Below are 304 nucleotides of genomic sequence, written 5' to 3' on the forward strand. Positions count from 1 at the left end.
CAAACTCATTCTCTCTACCCACAACATTGGATTTTAGACAGCACACATCACCATCACGGCTCTAATGAGAAGCTAATTATAGGGCTTGATCATTAGGTGGCATGCCCCTCATCCCTACCCTCCCCCCAGGTGCAGCCACGATCAGTTCACGTGGCTCCATGATTGGTCGCAGGCAAGGTTTCTAGATTTTTTTTTTAGTTTTAGAAAACCCCCAATCTTTAGGAATGGCTCAAATATCAAAATGTATGACTGTCCTTTGTGTGTGTGTGTGTGTGTGTGTGTGTGTGTGTGTGTGTGTGTGTGT

This window comes from Sapajus apella, unplaced genomic scaffold, assembly GCF_009761245.1.
Source record: "Sapajus apella isolate SASKATOON/1434 unplaced genomic scaffold, GSC_monkey_1.0 scaffold257, whole genome shotgun sequence".
NCBI lineage: Eukaryota > Metazoa > Chordata > Mammalia > Primates > Cebidae > Sapajus > Sapajus apella.